General features: G+C 37.7%; 1 non-coding gene across 1 annotated transcript; it reads left to right on the forward strand.

Moving 5' to 3' along the window:
• The first annotated feature begins 6,304 nt into the window (after window positions 1–6,304).
• Window positions 6,305–6,410, forward strand: LOC138379294 (U6 spliceosomal RNA). The gene has a single exon (XR_011232069.1). It is a non-coding gene; the product is annotated as a U6 spliceosomal RNA (small nuclear RNA).
• Window positions 6,411–7,269: the final 859 nt, after the last annotated feature.

Genomic DNA, 7,269 nt, shown 5'->3' on the forward strand with positions numbered 1-7,269 from the left:
CCTTAGGTTTCTTTGTAACTTTAAGTTGTTTAACCCTCTGTAAGCCTTAATTTCCACATCTTCAAAATAAGCATAATATATCACATGTAGTTATTGTGACAATCAAATGACTATCATAGGCTACCTGCCTAGTTTACTGCCTATCCCATAGTAGGCACTCAATAAATGTCAATGCTTCATCCCTTTGCATTTCCCCTAGAGTGTAACTTTCCACAAGGTTTGTTAATTAGTGGACTGAATATTTCTTTCTTTTGTACCCTTCAATAACATCTAGTGTAGGGCTTTGCGCATGCAGGGTACTGAGAGCTATATATATATATATATTTTTTTTTTAATTTCATCTTGTTATGGGGGATACAGAATTGCAGGTTACATACGTTGCTCCTGTACCGCCTTTCCCCCCAAGTCAGAGCTCCAGGCGTGTCTATTCCCCAGGTCGTGCGCATTGCACCCATCATGTAGGTATATATCCCTCCCTTCCCCACCCCCCCTTCCCGAGTCAGCACCTTCAAGTGTTACCACTCCCCAAACGGTGCGCAATGCACTCATTGTGTAGGCATATCCCCATCCCCTCCCTCACCCCCCACCTCAGTCTGATATCCAATTGGTGTCATTCCCAGATTTGTATTTAGGTGATGATCAGGGAAACCAATTTTCTGGTGAGTACATGTGATGCTTGTTTTTCCATTCTTGGGATATATTTTTAATTAAATAAATTTATTAAATAAATTAAAATTAATTTAATTTAATTTTAAATATTTAACTTGTTAAATATTTAATTCCTTATTAACAAGTTAATATTTAATTAACTTGTTAAATTTATTTAATTCCTACTTGAAGGCAGATCTAGAATGTGTGTCCATGATAGGCATGTTATAAACCTGGAAGGGAGAGCAAATAAGCTTGATGAAAAAGGTAAGATCCACTAATACACTGCTGGTGGGACTGCAAACTAGTGCAACCCCTGTGGAAAGCATTATGGAGGTATCTTAAACAGATTCAAGTAGACCTGCCATTTGACCCAGCAATCCCATTACTGGGCATATACCCAAAGGAAAAAAGATCATTCTGTAACAAAGGCACGTGTACCCAAATGTTTATAGCAGCACAATTCACAATAGCAAAGATGTGGAAACAACCCAAATGCCCATCAATACATGATTGGATTAGTAAACTGTGGTATATGTATACCATGGAATATTACTCAGCTATAAGGAATGATGAAGATACGACATCTCTATGGTTCTCCTGGAGAGAGTTGGAACCCATTATATTAAGTGAAGTACCCCAAGAATGGAAAAACAAGCATCACATGTACTCACCAGAAAATTGGTTTCCCTGATCATCACCTAAATACAAATCTGGAAACGACACCAATTGGACATCAGACTGAGGTGGGGGGTGGGGGAGGGGATTGGGGTATGCCTACACAATGAGTGCATTGCGCACCGTTTGGGGAGTGGTAACACTTGAAGGTGCTGACTCGGGAAAGGGGGGGTGGGGAAAAAAATATGAAACTATTGTTTTTAACTTGCACTGTTCACTTAATAATTTATCATGAATATTTCCCATATTATTTCATATCATTGTACAAGAAATAATGTATACATTATGAGGACATACTGTATCTAACAAGATATACTGTTAGACTCTTTGATTCTGTAAAATTAAATTGAAAAAAAAAAAAAAGATTCTATCCAGCAATGCAAGGATGGTTGAAAATGATCAAGTAAAATTCATTTCAGAATGCAATAGTGGTTCAAATCTATTAACATATAAAAATTGTATTAATAGTATTGTATTAGTAATAACTAAAAAAGTTTATCTCTACAGTGCTAAAGATGATTTGAAAAATAAAAAAAAAAAAGAAAGAAAAAGGTAAGATCCAAAAAAATCCCCACAGGTGGATCTAATTAAGACAAATATAATAATGATTATATAAATGAAAAGTTCTTCATGTGAATCCAAAATACAGCTATCCAAGTTCAGGGTGAAGAAAGCATGGCATATCCTAGTATGTGTGTGAGAACTTTCACTTAGGAGTTTTAGTTGTCAGAAAGCTCACTATGAATAAGCAGTATGATATGACTACTAAAACAAATGAATATCATCTTGACACAAGGGTACCCTTTGGACCTGTTGTCACCTGGAATTGATCCACTTATAGAATCTTAAATAGAATTATCTTACTTGGACCACAATTTTATACTCTTCTACATTTTTCCTTTTTTATTCAGTCTGTTTTTCTTCTCCTTGATACCTTCAATCTGATTACACTGGTCTTTATCCCTAGTCCATTAGCCCCTCATGGTTCTATTTCTTTCCCTATGCAGCCTAGACCCCACAATGCATAATTTTAACCATAACTTTAATGTCACAGTCCCTTGTATTTTACTCACACACACCCTGATAAATGATACTTAACCAGCGGTCATATCAGAATACCCAAGGGAACGTTGGGGTGGGGAAAGTTTGAGAGCTCTTTTGATGTACTCCCTTCCCACAATAAAGCTGTTGAGAGAAGCTACAGCTACCATGCAACAAGGCACATTAGGGCATCTGCAAATCCATGCACTCCATTCTCAGCTGGGCCTTCAGTACTACAGTTGAAGTCTTTTTAATGTATCACTGATCTGCCCCCTTTCCCACTCCCTACATCAGATATTCTGTATCTTTGCCCATGTTCCAAACCATCTATCCCATCAACAACCTTTTTATTGCTGAATTCAGAGTCTCTTTGCAGCAACCTTGCTTACTTGAGGCCTGCTCCATGACCTTTGACTCTGTGGTCTATTCTCTTGGCATTGGCCACACCTCTTATGCCTGCTTCTCTTCTTACTTACTTCTCCAGTAGTTCCTTCCCAATCCCCTCTTCATACATTTAAAAGGTTTTGTGCCTAGAGGTTTCACCTATTGGCTCTCTTATCTTCTCAGTCTACACGTGTACCTTGGACAATCCTATCCACTACCAATACTTCATTTACAGCAGTGATTAAGCATGCAGGCACTAAAGCAAGACTGACCTGGGTTTAAATCCTGGCTTTGCCACTGACTAGCTGTGTGAATTACTTAACCTCTTCTAAGCCACAGTTTCCTCATTAGTAAAAAGGAGAAAAATATACTTCCTAAATTATAAAGTCTTTGTGAGGATTAAATGAGATAATCCTTGTGAAATATTGGGCACTCAATAAATGTTAAAAAATAGTAATTCTAAATTCATATTCTAGCCCTTTATCCTAACTTCAGTTCCATATAACTGACTGTCTACTGGACATATCTACTTGCCTACTCTGAGAAAACTCAGACTCACTATGTTCAAACCTGCTTTCATAGTTGTTTCTTCAAATGTTCTTTTTTATCCTGTGTTCTTAATCTTGGTGAATGACACCACCATTTATCCAGTCACCCAAGGTGTAACATAAATTTGCATGTGCATAATCTTAGATTCTTCCCTTCTTCTCACCTTCCACATGTCCAAATAACAACTAAGCTCCACTTTTTCTCACTTGTTAACATCTGTCCTATTCCCTTCTCCCCATTTACCCTGCTGATGCCTTAGTTAATTAAGACCTTTATCTACATAGTCTTCTAATTGGTTCTCCTTTCATCTATTAATACATGGTCTTTTAATTGGTCTCCCTATTTCTTGTAGCCTTGTTCCCCTTTAGTGCATTCTCTAAACTGTGGCTAGAATAATCCTCTGCTGACTTCCTAATGATTACAGGTTTATAGAAGAAAGTATTAATACAAATTCTTCAGTGGTATATAAGGCCCTCAATGATTTCATACTTCCATGTCAAATAGCTTACACTTTCTCTACTGGAAATGCTCCCTCACCTTGGCCTTCTAATAAGCATGTACTCAATGGCCAAGGTTTACCTCCAGGTTCACCTCCTCCAGGATAATTTCCATGACTGCTTTACCCCTTGCTCCAATTAAAAGTGACTTCTCTTTCTTGTGTTCTCCCACTCTACCTACAAATATTTACTTAAATACCTAAATATTTTCTTAAATACTTTGTCTCACATATTGAGACACATGTCCACCTTCATGTACTAAGTTGTAAACTCCTTGAGAGCAGGGACTTTGTTTTGATTCTTCTGTTTTCACCATGCTTTGATTCACTGCTTATGATAGCACCTAATACCACAACATTGCTGGTCAAATGAATGAATGAATGGATAACTCATGAACTATATTAATAAAAATGGACATAATTAGGAAGAAAGGAAGATGATCATCCTGTTCTTGTTACTTTTTTATTTTGCTGTAGTCAGACCACTATTTAAAGAGAAGCTCTGGTTAGACGATCTTTCAGGTCCCTTCCATTTCTGAGAGTTTGTGATTCTACCTTGTCCTCCATACTATGGGGGATACCAGAGTATGAGATACAATGTATACTCCCAGTGAGCTTATATCTGAGCAGAAGAGTTTAATATATGTTAAAAATCTACATAACAATACATTAGGAGTGATAAGGCAATAGGCCTAGGTATCAAATTAGTCATACAGCATCAGTAAGAACTCAGAGGAGGGGGTACTTAGATAATAGCTAGAGTGGTTAGATAAGGTTTCCTGGGAGGGACGGGACTTGAGTTGGACTTTAGCAGATGGGAAGGCAGGAGTAAAGTAGTAATAACAGTAAGAGACAGTATAGCAAACTGGTTAAGAGCATGGACCCTATGTTCCAACTTTCTGGATTTAAACTCAGCTCTCCCACTTATTAGCCATATGACTTTGGGCAAGTAACTTCACCTCTCTGAGCCTCAGCTAAATCTTTCATAAATTTAAGATGACAGTCATGTTTGTCACATGTTGTAAAGGTTAAATATGATATTGTATATAAAAAGCTTAGAACAATAGTTTATAGTAAGCACTTAATGAATCACTTAATAAATATTGGTTGTTTTTATTATGCCTTACATATACTAAAGGCTTCATTTTGCAGAACGTTTCTGCAATTATCCTTAGCAATCCTATAAAAGCAGGGAAGGGATTATTATTCCTGTTTAACAGGTAGTAAAACTGAGGCCCAAAGAAAGGATATGACTTATCAAAAGTGAGGTAATGGAGGAGTCAAGCCTCCCTTTGGCCATTGGTTGACCCCTTATACTCAGCAATATCACAGCTTCTCAATAGCTGTTTTATTATTCATCTCCGGAATATAGAGCAGAGTTGGGTACAGCAAGATGGGGCAGGGTAATGGGGGTGGAAAAGTGTTGAGAAAAAGCCAGAATTATCTTTGGGTTTTGATGTTTATTAAGAATCACCCAGTTCAGTGGAGAAGTTTCAAGCCCTGCCTTCTAGAACATGAAAGGGGCAGAACAGAAAACCCACCTCACTAGGATAAAAATCAGTTGGGAGGTATATAAAAGTAGTCCAGGCCTTACCCTCCTTCTCAGTCATCAAGGCAAACAGAAAGTACTGACAGGGTTGAGTCAATTTCCTGAGGAGGAAAGGAGAGCTTTTGTGCAATTATTAATAACATCTGGCAAAACAGTTTTTGATTGGCCGGCATAGGTTCCTAGGGTAACTCTCCAAGTTTGGTGTTATGCAGTTCATATCCGGTTGTCACAGTGAGACAAATATAGCAATAACAATTTCCTTACTCAGATCACTCATCAGAATCCCCCCACCCTGGGAAAAACTACATATTGGATTAGATGATTGTTTGTTTGTTTGTTTGTGCAGGCCCAACTTCAAAAGTGTCCTCCCTCCCCATTCCTAGGCAAGGTCTCCTACTGTCGGGCTGCAAAGGAAAACAGCCTCACTATTTCTCCCTGAATCACCTGTTTCACCGCCACCACCACCACCTTCTCTCTCTCTCTCCCTCTCTCTCTCTGTGAATGTGCACACACAGCTGATTCTCTGTGCTTAGCTGGGAGGTTGATACTCTCCCACCATAGGGGTGATTTCTAAACACCATAACCTAGAATATCTTGAAAAATGAAATAAAATAAAAAACAAACTACACCAAATGCCTACCATGTGTGAGGTATTGTGCATTTTTAATAGCACCCCAATAACAAAACTTGTTTGGGGGACATTATTAATCTTTATCTTACAGGTAAGCACAGTGAGGCTTCAAAAAGGCAAGGGAAACAATGGAACTAGAAATCAATGCCAAGTATCTCTGGCTCCAAAGCCACATGCTCTGTGAATGAAAGACTATGAAGAAAGCTCTGTATGATGAAATAGAACATCAACCAGGCACTATGCATGCTAAACCTATATCTGTCTTAATTCTCACAATAAACTGATGAAATTTGTTATCTTCACTTTACAGATGAAAAAACCTTGGCTTATGCTCACTCCACAGCACATGAACTAAAATTGGAACAATACATAGATGATTAACATGGCCTTTGTGTAAGGAGGTTGCATAAATTCATAAAGTATACTATGTTTTTGCATATTTGTAGAAGAAAATGATGATGAGTAACACGAATGAATGAATAACTACTATACTCAATATCTTTAATAAATCTCATAGATATAGAATACCAAGTGAAGGAAACAAGACAAAAGAAAACATGGCATATGATTCCGTTTATATAAAATTTAAAATCAGGCAAAACTATAGTGTTTACATAGAAAATCAAGGAAACTTTTATTTATTACTACATATTCTCATTCACATTCTTTCATTCTCTACCTCACTTTCTGTTTCTTTTCTTTATGTGTGATATATCTAAAAACTTTACTCTTCTAGGTCCTAGGGAAGGGCCTGGGAATTTCCCAAGAAGAATTTTACAGGCTCCACCTTGGGATGCACCTTAAGTACAGGCGTGAGGACTGTGAGAGGACCAAGATAAGGTATAGGGGTGGGCTGGAGAGTTACTCTGCATTCCCTTGCTGTGAGCAAAGAAGTGAGTTCACAGGGAATAAGTAGGTCTTCAAAAAGGCATATTTCACATGGCGAAAAATGCCTAATGACTCATTGTACTCCAAACCCTTATAATGAAGAACTCCAGGACCCCTAAAGGTGCCAAAATGCTAATATTGAAACTTCATAAATATAAACCCCTATTCCCTGCTCTAGTCCAGAGTTGTAGGGATCAGAGAATAATTTCTGGCAGCATGGTATATTGGAAAAAAAAAAACAAAGTTTTTGCATCTGACTGACTTGAGGTCATATCTTGGCTCTGGCCACGCTGTGTAACCTTGAACAAGTCACTTCCTTTCTCTGAGTCTCAAGTTCTTCATAAATGTGGATAATTAAGAACTTAGCATACACATAAAAATCATTCAAATTAAAATGGAGTAATT

Source organism: Eulemur rufifrons, chromosome 30 (genome assembly GCF_041146395.1).
Source record: "Eulemur rufifrons isolate Redbay chromosome 30, OSU_ERuf_1, whole genome shotgun sequence".
Classification (NCBI taxonomy): Eukaryota; Metazoa; Chordata; class Mammalia; order Primates; family Lemuridae; genus Eulemur; species Eulemur rufifrons.